The following is an 18,942-nucleotide window of genomic DNA, read 5'->3' on the forward strand; positions in this document are numbered from 1 at the left end:
AGAACACAGTAGTCTATTACAGTATGACCATATTCTCTGGAACACTTGCTGGAAATCTGAAACCCTAAACAATTGTGACGTATCAGTCTATTAAGCTAAGTGTCTTTCTACCTAACACCCCTGCTTCAGGGCTAAGCAATATCCTAACTAGAAGCCTGCTGAACTAGAAACATGAATTTTCCTTTTCTCCCAAGAAGATGACACATGAATGCTGTGCCCTTCCTTCATGATCCTAACACTCTGTTACAAGGGTGAGCTTTCTCTGATTTGTGATTGACAAGTTTGCCAGGGGTGATAACTGGCCTAGTCACTTGCCTTATATATGAGAACTGAAGCCATTTGGAATTTATCCTTCTATCACTAAGCTCTGGCTACAGTTTCTTCTTAACATGCACAAGAGCTATTCCTCAAAGACGCTATCTTTGCCATTTATTTTGCCCTCTAACACTTCAAGCTTCAATACCACATCACGATTTATTTGCATGCCAGGTGTTGTTAGATAAACAGACATTTGAATTATGAGCAACTGGAGACTATTAGACAGTGAATTTTCTCTCTTTTTCATTTAAATTCTCTGTTTCTAAAATTTATTCTAGGTTTTGCTGACATGTTGTGTTGGAGAATTACTGAAAGGTTGTAAATAGGAACTACACAACATACTGGCTTTGCCTCTAGGCTATAGGAGTGTGTTAACTTTCCTCTGTATTCCCAGAGTCTTATACTGAGCCTGGTCTTTATTACATCTTCTATTAAATGTTTAGTGAATAAACTCTGTGATGGATTAAAGATGGCTACATATTCTTTACTACATAGGCAGGTGATGTAATTGGATCAACAGAATATGGTAGAAGTGATGTTGTGGCAATTACTGGGACCTGGAAGCTTCTACCTTCTGTCCTTCAGAACACTTTCTCTGGAAGCCCTGCCATATAAGTCTGAATACCCTGAGACTGTTTTGCTGGAGAAGCCAGATAACAGTCCCAGCAGAGTTCAGCCTTCTATACGTCTGTCAAGGTGCAGAGGGGTGAGTGGAGCCTGCAGACTATTAGCAGAATGCCACTTGGAACAGAAGGATCACCTGGCTGGGCCCTGTCAGAATTCCCTGACCCACAAAATCTGTGATATAATAAAATTATTGGTTTTTTAGCCACTTAAGTTTTAGATTACTTTGTTATATAACCATAAATAACCAGAACAAAATCCTGACGGGAGCTCCATGTATACCATTCAGCACCCCAGAGATCAACTGGTGTGTTCATAGCTACTGTTCACCTGACTAGAGCAGGATGGTACACATGTGAGGACAATTGGGCTGATTTACCACAGCTAGTGGTGGCCAGTAAGTGCCGTTTCTCATTTTGTGAGTTCTTGGGCAGCATAGACCAGGGAACCTGATCAACCTCAGGACACACAGATTTCAAATAGGATTCTACCTAGCACTTTAGACCCAGGAGGACTAAGCCCTCATAATTCTTTCTGCTGATTATTGGAAGAGTTAATCACTCGATAGAACTAACATTTCTAATAGAAGAGATTAGATGGAAATTAGATATAAGACCAAAAGACTCTTCATGGTGACGATGGAGTGAGAATCACTAGATTAAATGAACATAAAGACAGAGGGTAGATGCATTTCCTTTCTCACCCAAATGGTAGGTTCTGAGAAATATAGTTGCAAAAATATCTAGAAATACAGACGGGATGAAGAATGAGAGAAATCTGAGCACAGAGGGGAGGAGGGTAAGTGAAAATTCATTCTGTGTGTACTTGAAATTTCTGATTCAAGGGACCAGAACACATGTTATTAGCATTTTCAGTTTTCTGAATATCAAAGAGAACAAAACTAAAGAGAATAACTCAGAAATAAAATGATGACAAGATAATTGTTTAATATGAAAATCCTTGGGTGGAGTACTAAGAGACTTCCATTTCAGTCCCAACACTTGGCAATTGATTGAACTTATTCTTAACTCAGTTTTCTTGTTGTAAAATGACACCACTCTGCTTTCTTCATGAAAATTATGTGGGTTGGATTGCAGGATAGAAGATAAAAAGTGGCTTAGAAGGAAAAAGAAAGAATATGCAATTAGTAAATAGTACCGGTTCTTGAGAAGTTTGGAATAGAAACATTTTACTCTTCAAACACATAACCTCTTTTTTTAGATTAAAGTAAACAAATCACTCTTTTACTATTACACAAATGCTGATTATTAAGTTTATATAAAAATTAACTATAATTAGATAATGAAAGACAAGTAAATGAATCAGCAAGACATATAAACAGAAACATTGTCTAAGAAGAATTCACCATCTAGACTGATTCTGTTGCATCTTGGGCTGGGTGTAATCCTGTGAAAACACACAGGATGTGAGATGAAGGCCAAATCAGCTGGTAATCAAGTGGCACCTCTGGAGGCTGAGAGTACAAAGTAGTCCCTGGAAGAGGCACTGGCAAATTGGTGGCCTTGGTGGCAAAGGCTCATAGCAGCTCTCTTGGGCCATTGGGGGGACATCATAGTCTGGTAGTTAGTTGTTGTCACCCAGCAAACACATACCACAAAAGAGAAGCCATTTCTTTTGTCTAATTATTAGGTAGTGCCAATGGAGATACCAGTGTTTCTCAAGCTGTCCTCTGCAGACCTCCTGCAGCACAGCCCTAGTAAAGTTCAATCCTGGGACCTACCCCAGACCAACAAAATCAGAACCTCTGCACCAGGGGTGAGAAATCTATATTTTAGGTATAATAGGTACCCTGGGTGCTTTCACTGAAAATCTCATAGTTCAAGGACTGCTGCACTCTCTTGTGCAATGTGACTGTCCGCAAATATGCCATGTTCACAACATCGTCAATTCCTTTGCTTCTTCTCCCTCCAGGAACACTCCTCCCTTCTCTACTTTCTTCACCCCATGGGCTAAGATCCACTGGCTTCCTGGGGCTGTCCCCAACTTCTTGATCTTCTTTTCATGAACCCTAATTATGCTCCTTAATCCTGTCTTATTCTACTTTGTAACCTCTTTCATAGGTATAGTAAATCCCCCTTCATTCCAGTAATTCCTGCCTAGGGCAGAAAAATCCTGCTTTAAATGGTTTCCTTCTCTGACAAGACCTGTCTCCTAGCCACTTTTTTATTTTTAAATAAATGCTTTTGCTTCCTGTCTTTCAATACAATAGAAGGAATGGGTCTTAGAGCTCCATAAGAGCAGAAAGTCCTGAGGAGCAGATGTCTTCCAGAGAAAACGGGAGAAGTTCTCACTCCACCCCCACCACTGCACTGTTGAACTTCACTGATTGGACCTCAAGAGGTAAAAGCTTTTTTCTATCACTATTGATGGTTTTGGTTTTTCCCTACATTAACCCCCTTAGCATCAAAATAAATTTAAACTGAAGACAATGTTTGTGCCTTTTCCCCAACTATATTATAATCTTAAGGGCTGAAATCTAGTCTTAATGCTTCTTATGTAATTCCTCCACCCTAGACATTTATTATCGTCTGCCCGCCCTCTTCCCTGGGAACTGCCACCCCCTCAGTCTTGTCATGATTCCTCCATGACATTTTATGCAATGTGCCTCCAGGCTCCTGGTCACAGCTGATTGGTCTAGAGGTGGGCACCTGATTTAAAGCTGTGTCAGTCAGTTCCTTTTCTCCCCAGGTATTTTGAAAACTGGGGAGATGTTTGAATTCAGATTGAGCCCAGGAGATATTTTCCCTATGTGGACCAGAAAAATGGAGGAAACTATTCTTCAGAAAGAGAGAAGAATGCTGTAGATAGCGGCAGATGCAGAGAGAGAAGCACATGAGTGATGGAGGGAGTTTAGATGGGACTGTATTTCTACCACTGGGTATCTTTTGGAACTCACAGTTTTCAGAATATAGCCCCCATTTTATGTTAAGCTAGTTCTGGAGACTTCAGGGAAGACTCAGAGGGCAAGGGAAAAGGGAGTTGTGGATGGCCACTAGATAGTCAGTCCACAGGATCTAATGAAACACGTATGATCTCACGTAATCCTCAAAATAATCATGTATTTTTACGAAGCAATCATTATTATTCCCACTTGAAAAATAAGAAACCAAGGCTTAGAGGAGTTAAGTAACTTTTCCTAAAACCACTCTGTTACTAAGCTGGAGGTGGGCGTGGGACTTGAGGCCCGCTCCATCTGACTCCACCATGCTGAACTGTCTTCAAGTGAACGTCAACGGGTGTGATGCTGAGGGCTCTATTCATTCTTATTTTTTGAGACAGAATCTCACTCTGTCGCCCAGGCTGGAGTGAAGTGGAACAATCTTGGTCATTGCAACCTCCAACCCCTGTGTTCAAGCAATTCTCTTGCCTCAGTGTCCCGAGTAGCTGGGATTACAGGTGTGCGCCACCACCCTTGGCTAAGTTTTGTATTTTTAGTGGAGACGGGGTTTCACCATGTTGCCTAGGCTGGTCTTGAACTCCTGGCCTCAAGATACCCACCTGCCTCGGCCTCCCAAAGTGCTGGGATTACAGGTGTGAGCCACCGTGCCTAGCCTATTCATTCTTGCTCCCATAATCTCATGCCAAGCTAGGGGAATTTGAAAAAACTCTACAGGCCAATTCTGAGTCCTGGTGTTGATCCCAACTCTGTATGCTTGGCAAAGACTGTGATTTATGCTGCCCTCTGTAGGAAGTATGGAATGAGTAAAGGAACTGCCCAGCAGCTCAGAGACCTAGAAGCTGGCTGTTCTAAGAGGTTCTAAGAAGAAGCAGCTGGGAGCAGCAGTCCTGAAAATTTTACTGCCAACAAGAACAGTTGGTATCGGGTGGCCATGCCAGAAGCAATAATCAAGATTCACTCTAGCAGTGCCGGTCACAGCCAGTACCAGATAACAGCAGGTGTCTGTGAGAATTGCTCAGAAGTCTTTATCCCTCTCCATCCTACCAGTGAGTTATGGTCACCCTTGATATTTCACATGGGGTTGTAGAATGGGGTGTGGTAGGGACAGGAGAGGGGAGAAGAAGGTAGAGATCATCCTAAGAAGAGTAAAACAAATGGGAAGGGAGAGAGGTTCAGCAACTCTGAGCAAAAGTCTAGACCTCAGATTCTTGACCAAGAGCAAACAGACCCCTGAAAGATTCTTGACCAGAAGCAAACTGACTATTGAAAGAGGATAACACATCAATATACAAACTTTTAGTCTGGACAGATGGCCTCTTAGCCCTCTCCTTTTGTATTTAAAGAAAGAGAAGTCCAATTAGCCGGGTGGGTGGTGCACACCTGTAGTCCCAGCTACTTGTGAGGTTGAGGCTGGAGAATCACTTGAAACCATGAGGCAGAGGCTGCAGTAAGCCAAGATTGTGCCACTGCACTCCAGCCTGGGCAACAGAGTGAGACCCAGTCTCAAAAAAAAAAAAAAAGAGAAGTGAGAAGTTCATAAAATTAGATAATTTATCTGACTCAGCTAGGTAAAGACAGAGTCTGAATTCAGAGTATAGAATTGATTTCAAGCCGGGCTTGAGGTCTAGTAGATTTTCCTCTACAACACTCGTGCTATTTTCTTCGTGTAGCCATAGGATAAGTAAAACATTACATGGAGTGGCCTTGGCCATTTCTCATACTTGAGTAGATATACTCATCACTTTTCCCCATGTGAAAAGAACAAATAAAATTCCTTTAAAAGGCTTTTAAAAGCTTCATCTCCGGAAAGCTATTTGTAAAAGTTTAGGATGAGTGCTGAGCTGCCGAAGGTCCTAAATATCTCTGAACTATCAGCATATTCATTCTTGTCCTCTTTTCCCTTAAATAAAGGTTGTGATGGCTTTAATATTCCAGTCGTTCTCCTTGGCATGCCCATAAACAAAAACCCTCTTTACACATGTTTCTTGTACTCAAGAACATGCAAAGTGTGGTTTCTCCTGCGGAATCTCACTGCGCGCTCCTTGGATGCCACAACGCAGCTGCAGCTCGCGCGCCCCTGCAGCTCCTGGGTTCGTGTGAATGTCGCCTCCACTCTGGCTGGCAATGGAACAAGCCAGATGGTCTTGGGAGGCCTCAGCCCACCGCTTCCAAGTCATGAGCAAGCCTCTTTTCATTTCTAGGGATTTTAAAAAGACAAGAGAGTAGAGAGAAGACTTTTAAAATTCACCTTCCTTCCTTGACACCTTCTCTACTGTGAAATCTGATGAAAGGAATAAAAGGGAAAGGGCTGTTTGGAAGGGAATTTCCAGCTCCTAAGAGAATATTGAAGTTATTTTAAATGGTTCAAAGAGCTTCCTAAAAGGAAATATTAATGGTAGGATGAATAAAAAATCTTGAAATGGTTCAGAGACGATATATACATATATATATATATGAACTGGGTTGCAGTGGCTCATGCCTGTGATCCCAGCACTTTGGGAGGCCGAGGTGGGTGGATCACCTGAGGTCAGGAGTTCGAGACCAGCCCGGTAAACATGGTGAAACCTGCCTCTACTAAAAATACAAAAATTAGCTGGGCATGGTGGTAGGCACCTGTAATCCCAGTTACTTGGGAGGCTGAGGAAGGAGAATTGCTTGAGCTGAGATCGAGCCACTGCACTCCAGCCTGGGTGATAAAGCGAACTGTCTCAAAAAAAAAAAATAAAATAAAAAAAGAATGTTATAACTGTAATAGCATGTGTTGATGTCTATAGCATAGAGGAAAAGGTCAAAAGTATTGGTGGGCCAGAACTTTTCATCCTTTTGGGGATTTTTATTTCATTTTATTTTATCTATATTTACAAGAAAATTGCCTGAAAACCCAGGAAAGGCATGAATAGTTTAATGCAAAATGTTTCAAAAGAAAATGCTTATGACAAGGAAAGAAAGTTTGTGCGGGTGCATTTTAATTAAAATGTTATCTAGGCAGGGCGTGGTGGCTCACACCTGTAATCCCAACACTTTGGGAGGCTGAGGTGGGCAGATCACTTGAGGTCAGGAGTTCGAGACCAGCCTGACCAACATGGAGAAACCCCATCTCTACTAAAAAAAAAAAAAAAAAATTAGCCAGGCATGGTGACAGGCATCTGTAATCCAAGCTACTTGGGAGGCTAAGGCAGGAGAATCGTTTGAATCCAGGAGGCGGAGGTTGCAGTGAACTGAGTGAGATTGCAGTACTGCACTCCAGCCTGGGCAACAAGAGTGAAACTCCTTCTCAAAAAAAAAAAAAAAAAAAGTTATCTAAATGCATCATATTAGCAATTAAAAGCTACTGCTTGCCAAATTTGTGATTGTAGTTCTAATCTCTTCTCCAACCCATGGATTTCTAAATCCCATGCTTCTAATATTCTATGCATTGTAAATGCAAATTTGAATGTTTCCACCCTAGATGAAAATCCTTCAGTGGCTCCCTATTGACTACAGAATAAAGCCCAAGTCCTGAATATACCACACAAGGCCCTTGTGACTTGTCCACATTCTCTCTAGCTGACATTGGTGTGTAAGACCTGGATTGCCTCTACCTTATACCCCTATATCTTCATAGCTCAAAAAGCTCACAAAGGCTTCCTAATATCAAGGTGCTTTCTGAGCCAGAAAGCCAGGTAAGGGATTTTCCACTCCATCAGAATGGGAGCCCTGATACTGCTTTGCTGTTAAACTTCATTCTTTCATTGTACATTTATGGAGTGCCTATTTTTTTTTGGTCAGGAACTGTATTAAATTGTAGGTATTTCAGAGCAAACAAGACACACGTTATGACTACAAAGAGCTTACATACCTGATTAAACACTATTAGTTTCCTATTACTGCTGTAACAAATTATCACAAATTTGTAGCTTAAAACACCACCATTTTATTATCTTACATTTCTGGAGGTCAGAAGTCTGAAATGAGTTTCACTTTGATAAAATCAAGATATTGGCAGGGCTGCATTCCTTATGAAATCTATAGGGGAGAATCTGTTTCTCTTGCCTTTCTAGCTTCTAGAGGTTTTCTACATGCCTTGGCTTATGGTCTCTTCCTCCACTGTCAAAGCTGGTAATGTAGGATCTTCAGATCTCTTTCTGACTCTGTTTCTGTGGTTACATCTCCATGTCTAACTCTGACCCTCCTCCTTCCCTCTTATGAAAACCTTGTGGTTACACTGAGCCCACTTAGATAATCTAGGATAATCCCCCTATCTCAAGATCCTTAACTTAAATCATATCTTTATAAAAACTCTTGCCACATAAGGTAACATATTCACAGGTTTTGAGGATTAGGATGTAGACATCTTGGAGGGTAGGGGTGTTCTCTTTACCACACTCTGCTAGCAGTTTTATTTTGTCTGAATGAGCACTCTTTGCTTATATGAAAAACATGTGTTGAGTGCCTACTATGTGCCAGGCACTGTTCTAGGTGCTGGGAATACAGCAGTGAATAAGGCAGACATAGAGTTCCTGCCCTCAGGGATCTTACCTTCTAGATGAAAGACAGACAATAAACCAACAAATGATTAGATAATACGTCAGGGAGTGATAGACTTCAGAGAGCAATAGAACTCAGCTGTGTGGGGAGTATGAGATTGGGGTGATTGCTATTTTGTAAAGAGTAACTATAACAATCAAGGTCTAGTTAGGAGAATGGAAGCTGTTCTTGGTCATTCAAAAGAGGGAATTTTTATTTTTTATTTTATTTTTATTATTTTTTTGAGACAGGGTCTCTCTCTGTCACCCAGGTTGGAGTGCAGTGGTGCAGTCTTGGCTCACTGCAGCCTCGACCTCCTGGGCTCAAACGATCCTCCCACCTCAGCCTCCAGCTAATGTTTTTGTATTTTTAGTAGAGACGGAGTTTGGCCATGTTGCAAAGGCTGGTCTCAAACTCCTGGCTTCAAGTGATCCGCCCTCCTCAGTCTCCCGAAGTGCTGGAATTACTAGCATAAGCCATTGTGCCTGGCCAAAATGAGAGAATTTTTATACAGGGGAAGTACATGGTGGATGGAAGAGCTGATAAATTAACCAGGGTGATGAAGGAATCCAGAGTTTTTTTTTTTTTTTTTTTGAGATGGAGTTTTGCTCTTGTTGCCCAGGCTGGAGTGCAATGGCTTGATCTCGGCTCACTGCAACCTCCACCTCCCGGGTTCAAGTGATTCTCCTGCCTCAGCCTCCCGAGTAGCTGGGATTACAGGCATGTGCCACCACGCCTGGCTAATTTTGTATTTTTAGTAGAGACGGGGTTTCTCCATGTTGGTCTGGCTGGTCTCCGACTCCCAACCTTAGGTGACCTGCCCACCGCAGCCTCCCAAAGTGCTGGGATTACAGGCGTGGGCCACCACACCCAGCCAGGATTCTTAACACCAGGAAGCTAATATCACCCTCCAGCTAAAGTTATATCAGAGCCTGGGGATGGTTCTCACCCAGTGGAACCTGGGGCCATGAAGGAAATGCACTTGCTACTAAAACTCTGCCTGAAGCATACAGAGAGAGGAGGAGAATGGCTTTCACTTGTCTATTCCATCTGTCCAAATTCCTGTTTTGCATCCTGATGGTTGAAACCAGCTGGAAGCCCCTGACAAGGCATCCTTGAAGCCCCTGACAAGGCATCCTTGAAAACATGGCCCATGGGGGTCAGCCCTACTGCAAGGTAGAGCAGGACAAGAGAGAGCTCCCAAGAGCAAGCAGGCAGATTACCAACACAGTTACCTCTGTACAGACATCTAAACAGACCCAGAAAGTGCATCATGCAGTTATTTGGGGAAAGACCTCTCCAGGCAGAGGAAAGAGCAAATGCAAGTCCTAGAGGCAGTAGAGCACCAAGTGTAGTCAAAGAATAGCAGGAATGCCAGTGTGGCTGGGGTAGAAAGAGGGAGGGGAGAGAGAGGGATTGGGAGTCAGAAGAATATACAGCCCTCTGGGCCAGAATATGAACTGGGGTTTTTTCTCCGAGTGAGGTGAGAGGTCCTGGAAGCTTTGTGAGCAGAGAAGTGACAAGATCAGACTTACTCATGCTCCACACTCTGGATCCTGTGTATAGAACAAATTATTGGAGGGGAAATGCAGAAGTAGGGAAACCAACTAGGGAGACCAGTAGGGAGACAACTGTGATAATCCAGGTGAGAAATGGCTTGAATCAGAGAGGTGGAGCTGCAGTGGGTGGAAGTGACTGGATTCTACACATATTTTGAAGAAAGGACCATCAGAATTTGTTGATGGTTTGGATGTGAGAGAAATAGAGGAGTCAAAGATGATTCCAAGACTTTTGCTCTGAACAAAACCTCTGAACCTCTGGGAAGATACCCTTAACAGAGATGGGGAAGACTGCTGGAGGGAAGTGGTTTTTTTTTTTTTTTTGACAGAGTCTCACTCTGTCGCCAGGCTGGAGAACAGTGGCACGATCTCGGCTCACTGCAACCTCCGCCTTCCAGGTTCCAGTGATTTTCCTGCCTCAGCCTCCTGAGTAGCTGGGACTACAGGCGGCGCCACCACACCCAGCTAATTTTTGTATTTTTAGTAAAGATGGGGTTTCACTATGTTGGCCAGGATGGTCTCGATCTTTTGACCTTGCGATTGAACCGCCTCGGCCTCCCAAAGGGAACTGGTTTTGAGAGGGATATCTGGAGTTCAGAAGGGCACTGGTTTTGGGGGGAATACTTGGAGCTCATCAATTTTAAATATGTGAAGTTTGAAATACCTCGTACATAATCAGTTGCAGATGTTGAGTAGCAGATGGATGTACAAATTTGGAGATGGGGGAGATGACTAGCCTGGAGGTGTAAATCTGGGAGTATTTAATGTACAGATGGTATTTAAAACTATCAGACTGGTAAGCTCACCACAGAGTGAAAAGAGACCACAAAGATGTCCGAAGTCTGAGTCCTGCAGCCTCCTATGCTGAGAAGTTCAAGACCAGAAAGGTAGAATAAGAACTAGGATAGACTCTTGGCTCAGAAGACAAGCGAAGAAAACATTTCAAGAACCAACATGGTTGCCCTCTTCCCTGCTGCTGAGGGCTCCAGCCAGGTGAGCTTGGAAGTTGAGCACCAGATTTAGCAATGAGGAAGTCACTGATGCCCCTGAGAAGACTTGTTGCCGTGGAGTAGTGGGGGTGAAAGGCTGCTTGGAGTGGATTCAAGGGAAGGGGATAGGAATTGAAGACATCAAGCATGGAAGAGCCTTTTGAAGATTCCAGTTATAAAATGAAGCAGGGGAGACATAATATCTAGGAAGCATTTTACTTTTTACCACGGCAGATATTCCAGTATGCTTGTAAACCCTTAGAAGTGAAGCAGTAGAGAAGGAAAATTTGCTGATTCAAGAGAGAGTGGCAACCGTTGCTGAATCAATGTCCCTGAGTTAGAGGCGATGGCACTAATGCACAGATCTAGAGGCTAATCTCGGCTAAGAGCACCGAGAGTTCATAAGTGACAGGAAGGACAGAGGAGTATATGCAGACAGATGCAGGTCGGCTGGTAGGCAGAGTGGTAGAGAGGGTGTGTGTATTCAGTTCTCTTCTGATTATTTCTATTTTACCAACAAAAGAGGGAGCAAGGCCATTAGCTGGAAGTACTAGGAGAGGTTTAAGGAGGAGAAGGTGTGAAATAGTCCTTTAAAGAGGAGGGAACAGTACAGGGAAGTATAGTAGTTTTGCTGTTAATTGATTAACAGAATGTTAATTGGTTATAAAGTACTTGGTGTTTTAAACTAGTAATGAATACTACTGTGTAAATGAGAGAAGGGGCATTTTCTAAGGAATCCAGTATTCACATACACAGAGTCACACCAATAGGGTTAAAACAATAAAACCCTAAAATTGAAACAACATGGGATATCACTTAATCCTGAATAATTTTGAGGGCACTTTGGATCTTTGTAATGATTCAGAATAATCTTTCTAAATATCACTTAGAATAATGCCCTGTAGATGTACAGCTACTGGAGTTCTGAACTAAAAGGCCAGTTAAATCAGATTTTAAATGTAAAACATGCAAATGTGAGTCAGTGTTTATAACATTAAAAAATACATACAATTTCTTTGTATGGTAGGCCTCTGTGTCAAAATTCATTCTATAGTTGGTATATTCTATACATTAGGGTGTTTTGTTGGGTAGAATAACCAGAGAGAAATGAATTCACCTGGGTTTTAACAAACTAAGAAGCAAATAGGAAGGGAGTAACATAGTAAATGACTAGATGTTCTTATCACTAGAAAGGTTACATATCCTTTGTGTTGGAGGGCAAAGGGAAGGGATTGAGCAGAGATGGGTAGAGAAGCCAAGAAAGAGAGTGGACAGGAAGTGGATTGAGATCTAGTCTGTGCTCTTGGCAAACTCTCCATTCCTCCTTTCCCCCTTCTGCTGCCTGACATCTGCTATTTTGAAACCCTAGGAAGGTCAGGAGGATACAGCAGGAGTGACTGACCTAGAGAATGTGCAGTTGGAAACTAGGCTTTGGTAGCTTTCACTTTTTATCTCCTTTAGAAACAAGGATGAAAGTTCTGCCATCAGTGAGGGATAAATAGTAGCCCAGGGCCTTGAAAAAGCAGTTTTAGATCCCTGGGACAATTTCTACTATTTTACTATGTCTGAAGATTAGGGAAGTTATTTTTGTAATTTGAGGCCAACACCCATCTCTTGAGCCTTATAAGAAGCACTGAAGAATGTTAATAGATTTGGCTAGCATTTGGGTCAATTATTTCAAATGGCTATCTGGGAGTCATAAAACAGATGGCCCTGAAATTGTACTGTGTTGGTGGATGTAGATTGGCAGCCATCCTTTAAGGGCAAAATTATGTTAAAAGCTAAGCCAGAACAAATGAGCAACAACTGATTTATAATATTTTGCAATGTTATGAAAAATGGTTTCTTAAAACAGATTCACAGGACTGATGGTGATGTTCCATTGTGTTTCTTTGTGAAAATATATTAAACATACCAGTAAATGCATCTGAGGCCCTTCCTTCCTTCCTTCCTTCCTTCCTTCCTTCCTTCCTTCCTTCCTTCCTTCCTTCCTTCTTTGCCTTCCTCCTTCCCTCCCTCTTTCCTTATAGTTATTTTGGGAGTATGGATATATTTAGTTTGGGTCTTTGGTTTTAATTAGAATATTTATTAAATAACAAGGAACCTGCTTTGAATTAGTGTAAAAGCAAATCATGAACTGTAGATTACCTTTGAAATTACTGTAACATGGTCAATATTTTTGTTGTCTTTGTAGTTGAGACAAGGGAAAGTTTAAAATAAAATTGTCAACATTTAAAGAAAATTGTCAACAGGTAGCTACTCTTTGTGAAACTGACCTATAAAATCAAACTTTTTAATCATTTGCTGTAAAAGGAAGATTTGTTATTCATTGGAAAATTTTATAGGTCTAAGAGCTCTTATATGAAATATATATATATACACACACACATGCACATACATAAGTATATATATATTTAGACAGGATCTCACTGTGTTGCCCAGGCTGGAGTGCAGTGGTGTGATCAGAGGTCACTGCAGCCTTTAATTCCTGGGCTCAAGTGATTCTGAAGCCTCAGTCTCCTGAATAGCTGGGACTACAGGTGCATGTCAACATACCTAGCTAATATTTTTTATTTTTGTAGAGACAGGGTCTCTATGTTGTCCAGGATAGTCTCAAACTCCTGGCTTCAAGCAGTCTTCCCACCTGGGCCTCCCAAAGTGCTGGGATTACGCATGTGAGCCACCATGCCGGCCAGCTATGGAATTTTAAAGCTGTAATAACCTAACGTAGGGTACTCCCCACAGAAGAACAATCAGAGAGATTAAATAACTTCTCAAGGAGACTCAATTATTAGTGGCACAGAAAAACTTAAACCTTAGTTTCCTGACTTTGTCTAGTATCACTTAGGTTTCTAATACATAAACTTTCATTGACAGGATTTAAACTTGCAAGTGACTGAAAAGTTTTGACTGCCTAGTCCTCATATGCTTAGGTTCATGCTTTAGGTTTCTAGTTCTGTGGGACTGAGTTAAATAATGGTTTCCCATGTTCATGGATAGGAATTTTAAAAGTTGAGATATAATCCACATACCATGGAATCTATTTTTACTCATTCATTTTGAAATCTAAAGTTTAACTTCTATTCACAGTATCCATTTGACTTAGTGAGTATATAATAACCCTCACTTTAGAAAAGTTTCTACAGTTAAAAGAAGACACAGGCCTGAGAAGAGTTCATCCTCATCCTTAATAGCATTTTGGAGTAGGTATAAAGGCGTCTGAGAATGCCTAATGATTTAAAAAAAAATGGTGAATAGGGTTTTTATGAGGAAGATGTGGAGAAAGCAGAGATTATTACCATTGAAAAAGACAAGGTGTTAACAGAAATGGGAGGGTAGTTTATAAGAGAGTCCAAACTTGACTGTACTTTTTAGGGTAGGGCCAAAGGCAAGTACTGAGGACAGGTATGGACTGTTGCGTTCAACTTTTTAAAAAAGTAGCCAATACCTAGTATGGACCAAGCCTGCGGAGTCGCTGGGAATACAGAGATGAATGAGCCAGTTCGTGAAGGAGCCTAGTCTGGGTGTGTGTGCGAGTTGAGAAGAGAAGGAGGGAGGGAGCATGGGAGTTGTGGGGGTGGAGGAATAAGATTGAAAGAAAAGGCTGAAAAACTGAATATATGGTAGAAATTCGGGCTGCAGAGATGTGCTGGCTCTTAGGCAGAAACCTGTCCCAGAACCTCTTAATACATTAACCTTATTTGCCAAATTTAGCCAGGTATCTTGACCCTGGTCTTCTAGAGATGCCCTCTTGAATCGGTTTAAAAATTATCCTTTCGCAACCATCCCTAGCTTTCCCCACTGCCAGTGCGCAAGGCAGGTTGAAAACTGCACCCACGTTTGCAGCCTCTGCTCTCCGCAGGAGACAGAAATCCAGGGCTTTGCCGTCGTCATAGCAACCAGAAGTTCCGCGGTCCCCTATACCTCCCGCGACTTCTTCCACTTCCTCCGCCCGCAAGGCCCAGCCGCCGCTTCTCTCGCGAGACTTGCGCGCAGTGCCGAGGCGCTCCGTGGTGATCTCACCCGAGACTTGGGGGAGAGGGAGGAGTGAAGGAGGGGAAGGAATGGGGCGGGAGGCGGGGAGGGGAAGGGCGAGTGAGGCGCCGCCACTGCCGGCAACTTTGTGAGCTAGTTCAGTGCGTGCGTGAGCGAGTGAGCGAAAAGTCAGTGCAGCGCCGAGTCCCCGGCTGGAGGGTCCCCGGGGAGGGCCAGGTCTGGGCCCCAGAGGCCGCCCCCGCAGCCACTCCATCCCCTCCCGCCTCTGTAGCTCCCTCCCCATTTCCTCCCCTACCGGTCCTCGGGGCCTTCTCGCCCCCGTCGGCACTTACCTGTCCCCTCCCCCACGCGGTACGCACCTCCCCATCCCCCCCTACCTCGCGCCCATCTCGGACCTTTGGAGCCCGGACCCCCCACACTTGCTTCCCGTACTGGCCGCCCCCTCAGTTTTTTCTCCTGCGGGCAGGCGCGATGGGGGGCGCTGAGCCTCGGGGACGGCGCGAGCCGGGGCCCGGGCGCCTAGACAATAGTTGATGCCCGAGGACGGGGCCACCTCCGCCTTCTCCTCGGGAGCTCGGCCCCCGCCGGCCGCCCGCCAGCCTGCATTCCGGGTCCCCCTCGGAACCAGGCTCGGGAATTGGGCTGATTCCCACCCCCGCCTCCCTCGGGCCCCCCTCCGCTCCGCACTCGGCGCCCGCCCCGGCCCGGCCTCGCCGCTCTCGGCAGAGGAGGCGGCGAGTGAGCGCGCGCCGGCCGTCTACACGGTTTCTCTTTCTCCCCAGGGAGAGCGCGCGGCGGACGCGCCCGGGACGCGCGGCGGCACCGGGAGGCCGGGCCGAGCGGTAAGTGGTCCCCGCGCCCGGGTCCTGGGGGTAGTGGGGGTGCAGGACCGCTGACAGCCGCCTGCCCTGTTTCTGGCCGGGGTTGGGGTCCAGGGCCCGGAGCAGGACCCCAGGAGGCCGGTTAAAGTTTGATTTTCGATTTGGTGGCTTGCTGATAGCGCAGCCCGGCGGGGGCGAGTCTAGCTCTACCGCGCCCGGCGCGCGCGCACGCACCCCAGAACCCGAATCTGCACAACTACGGGGCAGGCGCCTCTGCGGGAGTCCAGGAGACCCGCGTCCCAGTCTCGGCGGTTGCGTCCACCCCGCTGAGCTGGTCGCCACCTGGCGACCCTTCCCTTCCAGTCACCTGGGTGAGCGCTTTGCAGCCTGAGCTGGAGTAGGCAGGCCGAGTTGGTTGAGTTGTGGGAAATGGAGACGAACAGCTCGGTGCCTGAGGGTGGTTAATTTCCCCTTTGGGGGTCTTGGGGACATGAAATTTTGGGATGCTGTAACCTGATTTCCAGAGAGCGAGTAAACTGCGAAAGGGCTGGGGAGGCGCGAGGGTGCTGCAAAAAGAACTTTTCCTCCTTCGCCCCATCTGTTACCAGCTTCTCTCCTGACCTTAAAGGAAATTTCCGAGGCTCTTAAAAAATCGGTCCACGGCATTTCTAGGTGGACCAGTAATCGTGTTGGGCAGGTTGAAATTTCATCGCGGTTTGGAAAACAGAGAGACATGGGAAATGGCTCACTTTCAATGAAGATGTTTAGCTGAATTGTTGGCATTCGTTTTCTAAGGGAAGCATTTGGGGATTGATGGCTCCTAGACTACGTTTACCTTATAGATTTTATTTTCGCTGACGGGTAGTTTAGAGGCAGCATTCACTGAAATGCATACTACCTGCGAAACGATCATGTTTCTAAACTGGAGCCAGCGATGCGATGCAAATTTCAGAGTAAAGGTGTCGACTTTCATCAGGTTCCAGGTCTATCTGGATGGACTGGGATTGGCGTTTCCTCTATAAAGCAAACCTTTCATGTTGAAACTCTGAGTCAGACTCTTAAAGCCATTGTTTTTATGCTGGTACTCTGTGGGAGTTAAGTGTCAACTTTCTCCTGTTTTCTCCTATGGAGTATCCGTCCAAGGCAAAGATTCTCTGACCGAATCTTTTGGAAATGTACAAGGTTAGATCATACTGAGTTCTGCAGCCAGTTTAGTAACTATTAATTTTCTGTATAATCCTGATTTAACGACTTTCAGTTTTCTCTTCGTTTTTTGAACGCTGCAATTAAGCTACCTTTACCAGGATTAAAAAAAAGGGTAATATGAAACAGTGGTAATAGCAGTAGGTCTCAGCTAGTTTATTACGGCCACTGATGTGTCCAACTATTAGATGACATCCCAGTTATTAACTACAATATTAATATTAAAACATTTTCCCATGGAATCAATTATGCTAAAGCATTAACAATTAACAGGGCATTTAAAATGATGAGTGATTGTTTCCACATAAATGGTTAGAGGCAAAATAAGAGATTTGGGGGATGAATGACTTTATGTCTCTGACAACTAATTTTCTTATCTCATTAATGCTTAAGTAAAGGACTCTTGAAGTTGACTGTCATTTGATTTTTCTAGTTGACTGAGAGAACAAGTTTGGTGAGTGGCTTGAGACAGTCAGTAGGTGTTGCTGTTGTTAGCTTGTCTGCAGTTCCTGCTTCTGCTCCTCGAGTTTGAAATTGCAATTCTGGTACAGTGAACTTTTAAAATCTGAAGTATTAGTCAGTGATAGTTGTGATTTCATTGGAGGGTTCTATGGCAAGGTTGACTTGAACTCCAGGTAATAATTGCAAAGCAGCTCTCTGATATTTTGTATTGAAATTGATTTAACACTTCGTTTGTCTCTGCCCTTTCACTAGTATTTTCAGGCTTCTGCATTTGCTTTGCTTTTGCTTTGAAGTATGTGTGTAATTCTGGTATAGTGCCCCCACCTTGATTGTTTAGGAACTTTTAAAAAACACCTTCTAGTAAGTTTATTGAAGTCATAGATTGAGGATTGCTTGGAATTAGCAGTTTTGTAGACTTTGGGGGGATCTTGGTTGAGTTGTGATGTGTATGTTCTGTTAAGTTGCAGTCTGAATTTTAGATAAATGACTTTTCTTTTTTTCAAAATCTCTTTGAGCGGTGAAATGGGAGCATGAGGAGAGCTGAAATGGTATGAGAGTGGAATTTGGTGGAAAGTTTGTCATGATTAATAATATGACTATGTGCCTCTTATCAGTCCTTACCATTGTATTATCATTGTTATTGGTCCGTATCAGTGCACAAATGAAGTATGAATATCCTGAAGATTTTTTTGTGACATCTCAGATTTTAAGCCTTTTGGTTCGCTGACCATATTCGATTTTCTCTATGGAAGACAAATAGACTCATTCCCGTAATAAAGAACTAGAGCTCTGATAGAGCTCACTTTTTTTTTCCCCTTTGGATCAAATCATGGAAGTTCAAATCTGAAAATAAATTCAGAAATTCCTTTTTTCCCCATTGCATCCCTATATTCCTAGCCTTTTGAGTGGTGAGTCAAGCAATATTTTTTGATTGCCGCTATCTGGCAGGTGCATTTTTGGTTTCTGTGATTCCAGTGATGAGCAAAAGAGTGTACCTGGCCGCATGGAACTTGTGGTCCAGTGGGACCATTTGTAGTAATATTTCCTGGCATGGAGTTATGGTATCCTGATGCCCCCATAAAGGTTATACATAATAGGCAATTATTTTTGAATTGTAATATATTTAAACATTTTGAAATAATGTAGCCTACTATTTGTCATCAGAAGGTCTGGATTTCAGATACCTGCCCTGCCGTTTTCGTTGTGAGATACTGAAAAATAATTGAACTTCTTTCTGAACTTTCCTGTTGTTTCCTGCAGAGATGGGCTCAAAACTTGCTTCACAGATGAGCTACAAAAATTAATGAGAATATATGTATGAAAGTACTTTGTAAACTATAAAGTCTTATTTGTAATAGGGTTTTCTTTTTGTTGGACAGATTCATGGATTGTTGGAACTAGGAGGGATTTTGACTCATTTGGCTTATGTTTCCCGTTTTACATATGAGGAAACTGAAGCCCAGAAAGTGAAAGTGATTTGTTGAAGATTATAGAACTGATTAATAACTGGGCAGTGATTGGAAGACAGGTGTCCATATTTAATT

General features: G+C 43.5%; 1 protein-coding gene and 1 long non-coding RNA gene across 7 annotated transcripts in view; one reads left to right on the forward strand and one right to left on the reverse strand.

Moving 5' to 3' along the window:
• Nucleotides 1–1,949: 1,949 nt before the first annotated feature.
• On the reverse strand, nt 1,950–14,800 carry LOC108536205 (uncharacterized). The gene is made up of 3 exons (XR_001887450.1): nt 14,755–14,800; nt 5,895–6,059; nt 1,950–2,058 (listed from the first exon to the last, which is right to left on the reverse strand). It is a non-coding gene; the product is annotated as an uncharacterized LOC108536205 (long non-coding RNA).
• Nucleotides 14,801–14,987: 187 nt separating this feature from the next.
• The window catches only part of SIPA1L1 (signal induced proliferation associated 1 like 1), a 420,357-nt gene continuing 416,402 nt past the window's right edge, over nt 14,988–18,942 (forward strand). For 2 of the 6 annotated variants that reach the window (XM_017882759.1, XM_017882760.1), the window contains exons 1-2: nt 15,008–15,128; nt 15,695–15,754. The gene's annotated coding sequence lies outside the window, so the exon portion shown is untranslated. Of the gene's footprint in view, nt 15,129–15,694; nt 15,755–18,942 lie in introns of all 6 variants that reach the window. The other 4 variants (XM_017882772.1, XM_017882771.1, XM_017882761.1 and 1 more) reach the window with 3 other exon arrangements.

This window comes from Rhinopithecus bieti, unplaced genomic scaffold (assembly GCF_001698545.2).
Source record: "Rhinopithecus bieti isolate Rb0 unplaced genomic scaffold, ASM169854v2 scaffold_13259, whole genome shotgun sequence".
NCBI classification, from domain to species: Eukaryota; Metazoa; Chordata; class Mammalia; order Primates; family Cercopithecidae; genus Rhinopithecus; species Rhinopithecus bieti.